We start from the raw sequence: 15,534 nt of genomic DNA, 5'->3' as shown, positions 1-15,534 counted from the left end.
TTGCAGGTAGTAGCAGGTTCAGGAACTGAGGCAAAACAATTATTTTGCAAGACCTAGATCAAAATAGAAAAACAGGTAAGTCTCAGTGTTGGCATACTGCTTGGAGATTCCCTTAATTTGAGACTATTAAGTTTATTTCATGTTATTATCAAACATTAATGTTAGATATTGCCTATTATATGCTCTCCAGTTTTTACTGAGGTTTAATCTGAGTCTGCTTCGTGCTATCATTTTATAATTTATTGATCATGTTTTATGTTGAAATATTCTCTTTTATATGTTCTTAACATTGATTGGCTTTTCTGATCTTAGTCAAGATTTTTGCCATCTTTTGTTATTTTACTGTGCGTTGTTTACTTTTATGTGATGCAGGCATTAATATGCCCTTTGTATGATTGCGCTGGTGGGTCTTCTCCAAAAAATACACAGCACCTACAAAGGTACAGAATATGCAGGCCATCTAATTTTTGGCCTCCCAAGAAGGACAAGTGTGATTTCCCTATTAGTTTGCCTTCACTGGTTACCAGTTGAAAAGAGCAAAAACAATTTAAGTTAATGACAATGATGTATAAGGCACTACATGTATTGGGTGCTAGCTATCTACAAGATAAGATCAAGAGTTATATACTAGGGATGTGAATCATTTTAGGACGATTAAAATTATCGTCCGATAATTTTAATATCGTCTTAAACCGTTATGGAACACAATACAATAGAGATTCTAACGATTTATCGTTATAAATCGTTAGAATCGTGAGCCGACACACTAAAACCCCCTAAAACACACCCCCGACCCTTTAAATTAAATCCCCCACCCTCCCGAACCCCCCCCCCCCCAATGACTTAAATAACCTGCGGGTCCAGCGGCGGTCCGGAACGGCAGCGGTCCGGAACGGGCTCCTGCTACTGAATCTTGTTGTCTTCAGCCGGCGCCATTTTCCAAAATGGCGCCGAAAAATGGCGGCGGCCATAGACGAACACGATTGGACGGCAGGAGGTCCTTCCGGACCCCCGCTGGACTTTTGGCAAGTCTTGTGGGGGTCAGGAGGCCCCCCCCAAGCTGGCCAAAAGTTCCTGGAGGTCCAGCGGGGGTCAGGGAGCGATTTCCCGCCGCGAATCGTTTTCGTACGGAAAATGGCGCCGGCAGGAGATCGACTGCAGGCGGTCGTTCAGCGAGGGTTCCGGCGCCTCGCTGAATGACCTCCTGCAGTGATCTCCTGCCGGCGCCATTTTCCGTACGAAAACGATTCGCAGCGGGAAATTGCTCCCTGACCCCCGCTGGACCTCCAGGAACTTTTGGCCAGCTTGGGGGGGGCCTCCTGACCCCCACAAGACTTGCCAAAAGTCCAGCGGGGGTCCGGAAGGACCTCCTGCCGTCCAATCGTGTTCGTCTATGGCCGCCGCCATTTTTCGGCGCCATTTTGGAAAATGGCGCCGGCTGAAGACAACAAGATTCAGTAGCAGGAGCCCGTTCCGGACCGCTGCCGTTCCGGACCGCCGCTGGACCCGCAGGTTATTTAAGTCATTTGGGGGGGGGGGGTTCGGGAGGGTGGGGGATTTAATTTAAAGGGTCGGGGGTGGGTTTTAGGGGGTTTTAATGTGCTGGTTTTGCGATTTTACGTTTTTTCGATTTTTCATGATTTTTCACGATTTTTCACGATATTTTACCCCCCCAAACGGCAACAATACGATTCCCTCCCCCTCCCAGCCGAAATCGATCGTTAAGACGATCGAGGACACGATTCACATCCCTATTATATACCTAACCAGAACCTGTGTTCAATAACAGCAGTTTGGCACTGGTTCCAACTATTCAGGAAATAGTACAGAAGATTGTGGAGTTTTAGTAGTGGACCAGAACTGAGGAACTCATCGCTGTTACAAGTTGAAACAAATTATCTCATTTTCAGAAAAAAGGTGAAGGTGTGGCTTTTTCCATCATAACAAGGGTCTCATTGTCATTTCTGGATGGATTAAGTCCAGGGTGGGTAGATGGTGCTGAATATGTTATGTGGGGTTTTGTTTTAATATGGAGGGGGGGGGGTGTTAAATTTTATGGTCATGAATGATTGTTACAGTGATTGTTATTTTTCTTAAATTGTTTTGTATTTGTGAACTGCTCTGGCCAGATCTGGTATCGGTTGTGTGGTATATAAGAAAAAATAAATAAATAAGCAGACAAATAAATAAATAAGGCAATATTTAATTGATGCAATTGTTTTTTTTTTTATCTATTTTACATTTTTTATATTTTAATTGTTACTTATCTTTGGCACATATGTGAAAAAATATGTGCTAAATAATAAGGTAATGTGATGTAGGTGCTACTCTTTTAATGTGGATCAAAATAGATAGATTGCCACTTCACCTAAATGCTCAAAGGATTATTCATTTAGGGGCAGATTTTCAAAGGGTTACACATGTATATTATGTGCGTAACCCCAAAAATCCACTCTTTCGCGCACTGAGCCTATTTTGCATAAGCTCGGTGATGCACGCAAGTCCCGGGATGTGCGTATATCCCGGGACTTGAAAAAAGGGGAGGGGTGGGGTGGTCCGGGGTGGGGGCGGGGTGCATGGCCAGAGGCCTCCGAAGGCCTGCTAGGCTGGGGAATCACGCGCCAGAGGCAGGCACAACTTAAATAATAAAGATGGGGGGGATTTAGGTAGGGCTGGGGGGTGGGTTAAATAGGGGAAGAGAGGGGAAGGTGCAGGGGGGCGAAAGGAAAGTTCCCTCTGAGGCTGTTCCAATTTCAGAGCGGCTTTGGAGGAAACAGGGAAAGCCATCGGGGCTCCCCTAGGATCCGGCGTGTGCAAGGTGCACAAGTGTGCACCTCCTTGCGCGCGCTGACCCCGGATTTTATAACCTGTGCATGGCTGCGCGCACATGTTATAAAATCTACGCCCGCGTGTAGGTAAGAAAATCTGGCCCTTAGAATACATCTCATAGCTTATAAAACATGCACATGTAAAAGGTATATCTTAGAGTGGTGAAGAGGCAGAGGCGCAAGGCAAAAACAAACCATAGTATACTTTTTTTATGTGTTGTATCACCTTTCTGTTAAAGGAATGTCTAGAAAAGACTAGTACTGCAAGTTCACTGTAGAAAAAGTACTTAGAAATGCAAAAATGTGCCAAAGGTCAGTACCTGCATCACATCTTAGCTCTAGGCTCATCTTACATGCTCACAGTATTTGAATATTACACAGATTAGACTTATATAATAGGCAAAGTTGCTGAAATGCTAAAAAGTATGTAAAAGGTCAAGAAGTATGATAAGGGTCAGCAATGAATTTCATTTTTGCCTTCTGGACTCAATTTACAAGAAATCACATGATTTATAAAAATTTAATCTCATAAACATATATGAGATAAAATTATAATGTTATCCACTTATGAAAGTGTTATGTTAACTAAGTAGCTAACTCATTGGTGTGTAAATTAGAGGTGATGACATATTTAACCTATTGTATTGCTAACATTCTCTGAGACCACTCCTAAATTGTACTTGCTGATAATTGCACTCTCTTGGGATATTGCAATAAATCATTTTTCTCTTTTAGCTGCCGGTGTTAAGTACGGTATGTTTTATAACCCACAACAAAGAAGGCAAACATGGACTGTGCTCAAAAGAGCACCTCCTCTAAAACTGATGTGATAACCTTTAGCATTTGCATGCAAGAGAAGGGAAAGTTGTTTGTGAGTGTCTGGGTGATGGAAATCCAGGTGAGGGCTATAGATGTGTGCTTATCCCATCATGATTTGCTTAACCATAAAGGTGACCATGGAGTTAGGCCAGTTCTGTACCTTAGCAAAAAAGGCTAACCCTTTCAAGTAAGAAACAAAAATACTTTCCTTCATGAGGGCTATCCTCTTGAAATCCAAGATATATTCAGCCAGAAGACCCTTAGGTATAGGACCTCCTATCCAGCTTCAGTTGATTGTTACTTTTATTATTGACCACTTGAAACAAGAAAAATAATCAGCAATCTCATTGCAAATCCATGGTAAATGTTGGGCACTAGTGGCAATATTCAGTAGCCAAAAATTGAGCATAAATTCCCTCAATAGTTTAGACATGAGGTGACATTTAATTGACCTTTACTATGGCCATGCTGTCACATCAGAACACCACCTTCCTGTCACACAGACCACTGAAGCCAGGGGAATGGAAGATACACGGGCATGTTCAAAGGATCAAACATTCCTTTAGGAGGTGTAAAAGAAAAAGTTTTCAGATGCTAGTTGGTTCACACATTTAAAGACAAAGCAAAGCGTTTTAAATGTATTCTGCTTTTGTATCAGCTTTTGTATCAGCTTTTGTATCAGCAAGAGTAGCTGATACAAAATTAGCATAATATAGTCTGAGGATTTGGACCTTACCAAAAGTCTAGCTGCCATGCTCTGACACTACAGTAACCACTGAATAACGGGCTTCAACAATACAAATAAGTCTGAAAAATTTGGAGACATTTGAAATTATATTGTGCAAAACCATGGAAAAAATGAGTTGAAATACATAATGCAGTTGAAGATTAGTAAGTACATGACAGCAGCTAGATCACGTTTATTAAAGTAATTGTGGAGTTAATGAATCTGGTGTAAGTGCATAGGGATCTGCAGAAGGAAAACATTTGTTTCGATTTGGTTTTCATTTTGCCGGGACCCAAATTTGTTGCATTAGTTTCATGGGGGGGAACAAATTCCTTGATTAGTTTTATTCGTTGTCCATTTTCCCATTAAAGTCAATGGGGGAAGTATTTGCAGCCTATTTTTGGCTGCAGAATTGGGGTTTTCTTATCAATTCTGATGAAACTTCTGTGGAGCAATCATCAGAATGAGAAAAGAGCTCCAAGGTACTTAGACTGTGGCAAAGTGGCACCAAAGTGGCATGAATAGCTTAAGGCACTGTAAAGGGGCAAAGGGGTTACAGGAGTGGCAAGCGTGCATTAACAGAGGTGCAAAGCAGCAGCGAGAGTGTCAAAAACACACCACAACTTCAAAAGAGAGCACCAATAACAGTTGCATGAACTCTCGAAGGCAGCACAAGACAAGTGGCATCAACATCCTACAGCACAATGAAGGGGGAACATAGCAAGCAGAAAAAGTGTCAGAAAAAACCACAAGGTGCTGATAAAGGGACAAAGCAGCAGAAAGACAAGCACCATCACACTGAGGAACCATGATAGTGGCAAGATCACCACAAGGAGTAGAGTGAGTCGTCTGGTGTATGGCAGCAAGGCAGAATGGCAGAAAGTTGATAGGAGCAAGACAGGCTGGCAGAGCGGAGGTAGTCTGATCCCTGTGGTTTTGATAGGGGCAATCAAACAAAAAGCCCCAAAACCTCGGTAATCTGAGGAAGTTACAAAAAATCTCAAAAAACACCACACTATATCCATCCCTTTGGTTTAATAAAATCCATCTGTGGCGATGCTACATCGATGACATTTTTTTCATTTGGTTAGGTACTCACAAGGATCTTCAAGCTTTTGTGGTGTGGTTAAATGTTCAGAACTCAAATTTACAATTTACTTTGAAATATAGTAATTTTTCCCTAGCGTTTTTGGATATCACTATTACAAGAGAAGGAGATCGTCTTTCCACAACTTTTTACTGAAAAGAGACTGACCGCAACCAGTTTTTGAAATACTCGAGCTGTAACCCTAAGAAACGTAAGGACAGCCTGCTGATCAGTCAGTTTCTGCAGCGCCAAAGGCTGTGTTCGACTTTGGTTGAATTTAAGACACAATCTAAAAGAAAGTGGATTAGATTCTCTGAACGTGGTTATCCTAGGGCTGTGATCAAAAGAGCTTACAAACGGGCACTGTTTGCAAATAGGGAGCTTTTGTTGGGATACAAACTGAATCGGGAGAGTAAAGACATTGTATGTGTGTTACACTACAGTAACAAAGTTCAAAAAATTATTGAGATTCTACACAAACATTGGGACATGCTATCTTTGCCTAAAGGTTTGGAAAAGACTCCTCGGATTGCATTTGCAAGAAATCATAATTTACGTGACAAAATAGTGAGAGCCCTTTTGAAATCTAAACCTGAAGAAGTGATCCAAGAACAAGCTCCAGGTAATTTTCCGTGTGGCTCTTGCGAGATGTGCAAGATATGTTTGATGGGAGCGGTTTGGCAACATCCCGGTTTGAAACGTAACGTTTTTTTAAATAAATCTACAAATTGCAACTCTACAAATGTTGTATATGTCCTGCAGAGCCCTTGCACTATGATTTATGTTGGATGCACAAAGCGGAGGATTCGTACACGTCTCTTCAAACATAAAAGCTGCATTAAAACTTTAAAATTGACAGCTCCGTTAGTGTCTCATTGTGTTGAAAAGGGCCATCAATTCAGTGATCTCCGGTGGACAATTTTGGAAATGATTAGTGTATCACCTAGAGGGGGCGATGTGATTTCCTTCTTGAACAGGCGGGAACAATTTTGGATTTTGCACTTAAAAGCAGTATCTCCTGAAAGTCTTAATGAAATTATTAATTGGTATTCCCTAATCTAGGGGATATAGTTGATGATATCATCATGCTGCTATACGTATAAAAGCAAGTTAGTCAGATGCCATTTTTAAAGATCCATTAAAGAGGTTGGAAGTTAAAAAGAAGGTGGATGGTCTGGGAAATAAATTGAATTTCTTGTACATTGAGAACGTGTTTAGATCGGAAGGAGAACCCCCTGAAGCAGAGTTGTGATCGAAATATGGCCATGTCGATCAGGATGGACACTTGAGATAAGTTATATAAAGTTTTTTTTCTCTCTTTAATTCTTTGAAGTTAAAATCTGTGCCGTTTACCTGCGCCGGGACCTTCATGTTGATGGGACTTTTTAAAAAAAATGAAAAACAAGAGAATAAAAGTCTAAGAAGAATTAAATAAAAATAAAGTAAATGGACCAAAGGTCTACACAGCTTGTTGACATTTGCAAGTTGTATTCATGAAGGTCCTACACATATTAGTTTAAATTAATTGAAAAATTTATAAAATATTCTGGGGAAAACTGTGGTATTTTTTAATAGGGGCAAGAAAGGCTGGCAGAGCTAAGGTAATAAGGTCCCTGTGGTTTTGAAAGGGGCAAGACAGGCTGACCCTGGGGAGAGTTCCCTTTCCTTTGTGCAGGAAAGGGCTCCCTGGAATGGGTTCGTCCCTAGAGTGGGGTGTTTCTGTAGGTATCTAGTGAGCTCTCACTGGTCTTTTAAAATCTGGTGGACATAGCAGATACACAAACGAGAATTTTGAAGGCCGAGGTGGAGGAGGTTTCCATGTGAACAGCGGTTCAACATGGGTAAGTGGGTGTTAAGAGATACGCTGGCTATACCCGGGGAGAGTTCCCTTTCCTTTGCTCAGGAAAGGGCTCCCTGAAATGGGTTTGCACCAAAAGTGGAACATGAGTCTTCAAGCGTGGTGAATCAACATGGAGGAGGTTTCAATGTGAACAGCAGAACTTCAAAAGAGGCCTACTGTGGATTTGGCTTCAAAGAGCACCACTGTCCCAATATATGTGAGTCTGCAAAACTGCCCACAGGCCCACAATGCAGTGCCTTGATAAAAACTACAACAGGTCCCTTTTTAACTTTAATGGGGGACTGGCACTGTCTTTTGAAGTGCCTCCTCTGCCAGTGCCTCCTCTGCCAGTCCCAATCACTCAACCATGTCTAGCTTTCCCTGACATCATGCATTTAATGTCACTGCCTACTAGGGATTTCAATTAAAATAATTATTTCCAAAAGAGGCCTACTGAGGATTTGGCTTCAGAGAGCACCGCTGTCCCAATATACGTTAGTCTTCAAAACTGCCCACTGATGCCCAGTGCACTGCCTTCTTGGCTTAAAAGAGTACCACTGTCCCAATATATGTGAGTCTGCAAAACTGCCCACAGGCCCATGAGGCAGTGTCTGGATGTACACTGCAACTGGGACCGCTGTATGGGCACACACCAAACAGTGGTTCTGGTTCAACATGGGTCAACGGGTACTAAGGGATAGGCTGGCTACACCCGGGGAGAGTTCCCTTTCCTTTGCGAAGAAAAGGGTTCCCTGAAATGGGTTGCCCCTAGAGTGTGGTGGTTCCATTGGCGTCTAGTGAATACCCAGAAGCTATTAACTGTACTTATGCACTTCAGCTAATGACAAAGAACTTGAAGTGCTCTCAGAAGTAAGAAAACTGCTACTCAATTCCAAATCTACAATATCAACCTATGTTGCCTTTGTACCCTACAGTGCCTCTGAAAACTATGGGAACACAGAGGATGAACTAGAGTTCAACTACCACCAGCTTTCTATAGCACTAGAAACATTAATGTTGGCACCTAAGAAACAACTAGGGAAAATGGCCATTATTATGAAGGTCATGAATACTATTGAGCATATGAAATATCCAAGCTCCAAGCTGGACAGACAGGCAGAGCATTAGAGGTCAGGCCCTTGTAGGGACGTAAGGCCTGGATGGACAGGCATAGCATCAGAGGATAGAGGTCAAGTCCTTGTAGGGACGTAAGGCCTGGACAGACAGGTACAGCGTTAGAGGTCAAGCCCTTGTAGGGACGTAAGGCCTGGATGGATAGGCACAACGTTTGAGGTCAAGCCCTTGTAAATACCCAGAAGCTATTAACTGTACTTATGCACTTCAGCTGATGATAAAGGAACTTGAAGAGCTCTCAGAAATAAGAAAACCGCTACTCGTCCAAATCAAGAATATCAACCTATGTTGAATTTGTAGTTTATACAGTGCCTCTGTAAACCATGGGAACACAGAGCATGAACTAGAGTGTAACTACCACCAGTTTTCTACAGTACTAGAAACATTAATAATGGCACCTAAGAAACATCTAAGGAAAATGGCCCATATTGTGAAGGTCATGAAAACTATTGAGAATATGAAATATGCAAGCTCCAAACATCTTAAGTCAGCTTTTTATGTTCTTACATTCCAAATGTTGCAAAACAGGAAAAAGAATATTCTGGAAAGAAGTGATGCATAAATACATGAAACTGAAATTAGAAATACTAAAACTAAACTCAGACAGGCACAGCATTTGAGGTCAGGCCCTTGTAGGGATGTAAGAGCTGGACAGTGGACAGACTGGCACAGCGTTTCAGGTCAGGTACATGTGCTGATATTATCTGGAACATGGGAGGCAGTTGGAGCTGCTGCAAGTCTTTCAATTGCTTTTATTCATCTTGCCATTCACAGGGAAAATTTGGAAACCCAAGCAAAGGCATGTTTATTTTCAAAACCACTAGCATTTCCATCAACTCTGGTGCCAGCCTTGAGCGGTTAGGACTCATGATATCCCCTGTCATTGAAAATACATGTTCACTGGGTACACTGATTGGTGGACATGACAGATATCGCTGAGCCACTTTGACTAGGTGTGGCCAGACAGTGGACTTGTGTGCCCAATATGCCAGCGGATCTGTCTGCATTTCCTCTGTGGGCTCTGTGAGATACCGTGTCACTGACATTTGTGCTGGTGTCTCCTTTGCTTGGGTGGGCTGAGAGTCACTCATGCCAGCTGCTTTCTCTCTAGCCCATTGCAGAACAGATGATTTTTTTATGGGCTACATGGCTTTGGCGTCCTGAAGTGGAGCAGGAAGTACTAGCTGTCGCTGACAGAGTGTTGCACCTGCTTGGGCTATCACTACTCTCTGAAGTGCCAGACAATACAGCACCTCTGCTGTCATTCCCATTTCTTGTTTAAAGCCCTCCAAATTATTTTCCTACAGAAAATTAACTATAGGGATGATGTCAGCCAAGGTGGCACTTCTGGAACTCAGCTCCTCCATGGCATCCTTGAAGGGCTGCAGGATTTTTACCAGCTGACTCATGACTAATCAATCATGATGCCCTAGGGAACTATGCACACCTATGTCCATTGCCGCAGAAAGTTCATGAAGGGGTGTCTGCTGCTCCACTAACCTCTGCAGCATCATATAGGTGGAATTCCACCGGGTGGCAATGTCTTGAATGAGACGCTTGTGAGGCATCTACAAATCAGTCTGCTTTTGTTGGAGAACCTGCCCCACCTTCACACTTTTGTGGAAATGTGCTGCTATGTTCCCTTTTTAACTTTAATGGGGGACTTGCACTGTCTTTTGAAGTGCCTCCTCTGCCAGTGCCTCCTCTGCCAGTCCCAATCACTTGACCATGTCTAGCTTTCCCTGCATCATGGATTTAATGTCACTGCCTACTAGGGATTTCAATTAAAATAATTATTTCCAAAAGAGGCCTACTGGGAATTTGGCTTCAAAGAGCACCACTGTCCCAATATATGTGTCTGCAAAACTGCCCACAGGCACACGATGCAGTACCTTGATGTACACCACAACTGGGACCACTGTATGTGTATACACCAAATTTGTAACTACAAAAGAGGCCTACTGGGTATTTGGCTTAAAAGAGCATCGCTGCCCAATATATGTGAGTCTGCAAAACTGCCCACAGGCCCACGAGGCAGGGCCTGGATGTACACTGCAACTGGGACCGCTGTATGTGCACACACCAAACTTATAACTTCAAAAGAGGCCTACTGGGGATTTGGCTTCAGAGAGTATGCTGTCCCAAAATATGTAAGTCTGCAAAACTGTCCACTGATGCCCATTGCACTGTCTTCTTGGCTTAGCAGAGCACTGCTCTACCAATATATGTGAGTCTGCAAAACTGCCCACTGACGCCCAGAGGAGGCACTTCAAAAGACAGTGCCAGTCCTCCATTAAAGTTAAAAAGGGACCTGTTGTAGTGTTTATCAAGGCATTGGTGCAAAACTGCCCATTGACGCCCAGTGCACTGCCTTCTTGGCTTAAAAGAGTACCGCTGTCCCAATATATGTGAGTCTGCAAAAGTGCCCACAAGCCCATGAGGCAGTGCCTGGATGTACACTACTACTCGGATTGCTGTATGTGCACACACCAAACTTGTAACTACAAAAGAGGCCTCCTGGGGATTTGGCTTAAAAGAGCACCACTGTCCAATATATGTGAGTCTGCAAAACTGCCCACAGCCCACGAGGCAGTGTCTGGATGTACACTACTACTGGGACCGCTATATGTGCACACACCAAACTTGCTTAAAAGAGCACTGCTGTGCCAATATATGTGAGTCTGCAAAACTGCCCACTGATGCCCAGTGCAATGCCTTCTTGGCTTAATAGAGCACAGAGAGACAATCTGAGTTCAATAAAAAAACCCCAAACAAACTGTATTTAACAAAAAAGCCTGGCTTGGCACAGCAGCAAACCGAAGAAATATCTTTTTCAATGGAAAATTCTATCAAACTGGCTAGAAATTGAATATATATCCCTCCCACAACACCCAAATCCTGCTTGCAACCTACCTCAGAGGGTAAAATATAAAAATAAGCAGCAAAATGCCACTGCTAGCAGCTTGTCTCAGTGGGACAGACAGAGAGACTGTCTGAGATTAATAAAAATAAATGCGGTCAAAAAAAGCATGACTAGATTGGTTAATTCAGCAAAATCGAACAAATATCTTTTTCTTTGGAAAATTCTATCAAAGTAGCTAGCAATTGAATACAGATTTGGGACCCTCATACTAGCTCTGAGTACAGCCACCTACCCGGACCACCCGCGCAAAGAAAGAGCATGGCACGCCACGTGCTTAACATATAAATAGTATAGCGTCATCAGGAACAGTGTCAAAGAGCACTGAGTGAAAGTGGTGATTGGCTGCATTAGAAAAATGCTTAGCTCTGATAGGTTGCATTCTTGTCTCCTTGCCAACTTCTATGACAGGGCTTTGAGATCACTTATGACTCACAGGAAAGGGCTGGTTTTTGCTTTGGATACTCCCACATGGCCTTCTCCTATTTCAAACAGCCACTAAGAAATCACTGTGAGCCAAAAGAATGAAACTAATATGATATGTTTTATTCGTGGGGGATCGCGATGCGTTTCGCGAACCCATGAATACAACGAATAGGGACTTATGCATTGTGGACTGCACATTCGTTGAAAATGCATGCACATCCCTATAAGTGCATAAAGAAGGTCTTTACCATGACTGATATGTAAGTTTCCACTGTGAAATGCCAGTCAAGTTATAGCTCCAGACTATGTACAGAGTAAGTTATAAAATTGTTCCTTTCAATGTGGGTAAAGCCAATATAGGCATCCATGTTCACTTAAGCAGCAGAGTTAAGATTTCTAGGGATTAACTTAAGTTTGCATTTGTTAAGTCAAAGGGTCACTGCTGAAAGACAGTCTTTGAGATTAGTAATGGCTACAGTTTGGTCAGTCCCTGTCTTTATGCAAAGCTGGATGCCACTGACAAATAGCTAAGGTTCAATATAGAAAGACTGGATGAAGAACCAGATTGGGTGGATGCAGACATTCAAGAGGTTTGAGGAATGCACTGAACCATGGAGCACTCCACAGTAGACATCCCTAGGTGTGAATGTTTTGTTAGCCCATGAGATATACTGTGATTGGTTGGTCAGGAATGATTTGAACCATTCAAAACCAGAGTCCTAGATACCAATGTCTCTCAATTATTGTAGCAAAAATAGGTTATCAGCAAGTTTTGAATGGGTCAGAATGGTCTAGTAGGACCAGGATAGATTTGCTACCTTTGATCAACATATAGGTAGCTGCTGTTGGTTATTTCTAATTATGTCTTTATAATTTTATATATATATAAGTTCTTGATTTTATGTCGGCTTGCCCTATTGTATTTGGTTCTGATTTGTTTGCTTATATTTACATAAAGCTGTCATAAAGACGATTGTCCCTCCTAACATAGCCTGTCGGCGAAACATGGGTTCCATGTCGAGGGACCCTTTAAACTATTGCTATAACACAGTAGAGTTGCCGTTTTGGAATATTAAAAATTTTGCTTGAAAAATTATTGAACCATAAAATTTATACTGCACTTTTGTTGTACTTACTAGGTTATGTCTAATAAGACATATTCCATTCCATGGCCTTTCCTGAGTCAAATTGCTAAGGATAGAGAGAATGCTGGCCTTCTCTAGGATATCTAAGAATTGAAAGTAGATCACATTCTCCATTAGCTTGTATAGGAAAGGAAAGCTGGGGACTCGGCGATAGTGATCAATAATTCTAGGGTTGGTGCATTTTTCTTTTCAAGGTGGATTTGATCACATCCTTTATAAATGAGACCAGTAGGAATCCTGGGGTAAGCATAGCATAGAATTTGGTGGTTAGTCAGGAATGTAGGTTTTAATCTCAAGTTGTGGATGAATTTGAGATGTATGGATTCTAAAGAGCAAGGGCATTGATTGATCCTTTGGGGGATGAGAGTTCTGAACTCAGTCACTGGGATGCAGTCTGGGGGGGGGGGAGGGGATTAAATAAGTCTGGTTGAGGTTGGAGGAAGAGTTCTGGGGTACTTTTATTGCATAGGCCACTGAGAGAAGAAAAGGATGATGTAATGACAAAGGAGGAGTAGATGTCTTGAATTTTCAAATCAAAAAATTTGGTGAAGTCTTTTGCTGAATGGTCCTTCATATTGGTACTATGTGTCATGGAGTCAGGTTTGGAGAATTTCCACACCTGTTGGAATAGTTTCCCTGACTGATTATTTGTTATTTTGAGTTGCTTTGAGATATAGACTTTTTCTGTGGGATGAATGACTATCAATATTTTTTTATGTTTTTTGAAAATGCTTGTGTTAGTGTCTGTGCTTGGTTACAACATTTCTACTTAAATTGGTGGGATTTTTACTTGAGCAGTCATAAACAATTGTTGAACCAATGGGAGTTCCTGGGAGGTCAAGTTGGAAGGATTGAGGGGGCCAGGGTGGTGATGGCTGTAGTCAATTCTTCATTTCATTGTTGGACAAAGTGTTTTGCTGGCTCTGAAGTGATTGCTGTGTTTGGAAGATTAAGCAGCTTGCAAATGCTGTTGAGAGAGACAAAGGCCATGTTCCTTGTAGGAAGTTTAGGTTCAGAAACATGAAGGATTTTGTCTTTATTAGGCATCATTACCCTATTTAGGAAGTGGTATGATTAGGAGATAGGATCCACTTATTGATTTATTACTGCCTCAGAAGAGTTTTTTCTGTCAATTTAAGCATCTTCAATTGCTATGATAAGTCTGGAAAATTCTCAGATAATTCTTCAGTGTTTTCATTTCTCAGTTCATTGTGTCCATTGGCTATTTAGTTCTCAAGCACTTTTAGTTTTTCTTTGTCTTTTTTATACCTTTTTCAGACACTCATTTCAGATTTCCTAAAAATTTGTGCATAAGATGAAAGAAGATTGGCCATGTAGTATTTTCAGCAAAAGTATTGCAAAAATAGGAAGAAAATTTCAAATATGTTGGGTGGTATCTGGAGTTTATCCTATTTTGCTGTATCACTTGATTCCCAGAAAACAAACTTTAAAGAAACAAATCCACAAGCTTTCAGGTTGATTTTAAAAGCGTTGCTTGCACAAAAATGCCCACATATGCAAGTATGCAGCCATGTGCGAGCAACGCAAATTTTAAAAAGCTGAAAAATAAGCACATATGTACCCCTGTGCATGTAATGAATAAAGGGACAGAAAAGTGGTGGGCCATAAGCAGGGCATGGGCATTTCAGGCGGGGTCAAGACTTTTATTTTAAAAACCAAACCTGCAGCGTGCATATGCTAGATAGCCACCTAACTTTACTGCTGTTCCTGAAGTGAAGCAAGTTTGTAAATCTAAAGTTTTAGGGCTTATAGGAAATAGTGAGGGGTCTGAGTCATCTGGGCCATGTGCAAGATGAAGAACCAGATAAGTCTGAAAGCCCTCACTATTAACTGGACAAACTGGAGGACTAATTGGAAAACTGGGAATGTGTCTCGCGTGAGCATGTTTTAAAATTTGTTGACATACTCACATAAAAGCTGACATAGTCCTATTGCAGACGTGCGTGCTAGCTGTACTCAAGTAACTTTTTAAAATTAGGAGCATGCTTGCACATGGTTGCTGCAATTAAAACATAGAACTCACTGAAACACCATATGAATAAGCTGAGAGATAATATAATTAATCGTGTGGACACCTCATAAATTTACGTGGGCTTATCTCTGAATGCCTCACGCCGAGGCTGCTAGCTTTAACTATCTTTAACTCGGATTAACTAGCTTTAACTCGGTTTCAGCTTTAACTAGGCTGCTAGTTAAAGCTGAAACCAAGTAGCAGTGCATGCGGAAAGACAGAGACAGAACACACCACCCCTGATGAAGCCCACGAAACACGCACCGTGTCTTGTCAAAAAATTTAAAAATTGAAAAACAGTGTGGTCACCAATGATTAGAACATTGGGTGCACAGTCAAAGCTAAGTTAATTGATGTGTATAGCAGCTTTCAAAACGCTGCACACCCTCGGCGTGAGGCATTCAGAGATAAGCCCACGTAAATTTATGAGGTGTCCACACGATTAATTATATTATCTCTCAGCTTATTCATATGGTGTTTCAGTGAGTTCTTGGTTTGAATATACATCATATATATACAGTTTTTGTTCTTTCAAGTGGCAATTAAAACATATGCATACAAGTGCACACATGATCA

This window comes from Rhinatrema bivittatum, chromosome 2, assembly GCF_901001135.1.
Source record: "Rhinatrema bivittatum chromosome 2, aRhiBiv1.1, whole genome shotgun sequence".
In the NCBI taxonomy this organism is placed as follows: domain Eukaryota; kingdom Metazoa; phylum Chordata; class Amphibia; order Gymnophiona; family Rhinatrematidae; genus Rhinatrema; species Rhinatrema bivittatum.
This window is presented reverse-complemented; position numbering follows the sequence as displayed.